This window comes from Schistocerca americana, chromosome 2 (genome assembly GCF_021461395.2).
Source record: "Schistocerca americana isolate TAMUIC-IGC-003095 chromosome 2, iqSchAmer2.1, whole genome shotgun sequence".
Lineage (NCBI taxonomy): Eukaryota > Metazoa > Arthropoda > Insecta > Orthoptera > Acrididae > Schistocerca > Schistocerca americana.
Genome location: NC_060120.1, coordinates 211,052,151 through 211,053,319, shown reverse-complemented (window position 1 = coordinate 211,053,319; position 1,169 = coordinate 211,052,151).

The window sequence follows — 1,169 nt, the reverse complement described above, 5'->3', positions numbered from 1 at the left end:
CAAATTTCAAAAGTTTTCTTTAAAGTCAGTTTCCTGCAAACTAAAATTTTCAGTACACATGCCCCTTTATATCAGAAACTATCAAAGATAAATGAATGAAATTTTCAGAGACTCTGCATAACATAAAAAGCCACCTCTGGTACTACATTCATTAATATTCCCCCATTAGGAAGTTCACAAAAAATATTTTCTGCAGAAAAAACTTACTTTTTAAATTTATTAACAAAAATAATTTTTCTTAAAAACTATAAAACGAATAAAGTAGATTTTAGTATAGTTGACTCTATTAGCATCATGTAACATACAGTGAAAATATTAAGGTCCTGCATCAAATAGTTTTTTCAGCAATGGGTCAAATACGTGCCTAATTTAACATGGGTTAGATACGCAGGGTGTGGTCCTCTTGAGGGAGTGCTTCAGCCACACGAAAAGGCTCTGCTTGACTGCCAACATTTGTGGTATTAAGTTCCTTTTCATCTACTTGCATGGTATTTTTTTAGATTTTGATTGCTCTGGTACGTTGTCATTTCCAATGTTACCATGTATCACGAGCTGTGTAACATTATCTGTTCTGTTTTGGAATGGCTTGTACTTCCATTGGTTACAAAAGAAATTCTTTACCAGTGTCATTGAAACTGACAAGTCTTTCATTGTCACTAGGAGGAGCATAACAATCGGAATCATTTCTATTGTATGGTGGATAAATAAAGCCAGTTCATCTGCTAAATTTATTTCACTGTGGATACAATTTTAATCACTGAGATTCCTAAGCATTTTTAGAACTACTTTTGCATCATGGATACTGTCTGTATTATAAGTCTTTGTAATAATATTGTGAAATGGATAGTTGCTACTCACCATACGGCGGAGATGCTGAGTCGCAAATAGGCACTACAGGAAGACTCGCAAAAATAAAGCTCTCAGCCAACAAGATCTATGTTGAAAATACGTGCGTCTGTCAGGGAAACTCTTGTTTCTTGGCCACAGTTTGTCAGTGCGCATTCATGTGGCCAGACAGCTTGATTGTCATGCCCATGTAGAGTGCAGTAGATCATTACCGTTTTCACAGGTAGCCCTGTCTTTGGTGGGATAAGTCATTGTCATCGGATTGTAATAGGTGGTGGTGGTGGTGGTGGTGGTGGTATGGGACAGGTCTTGCATCTAGGTCT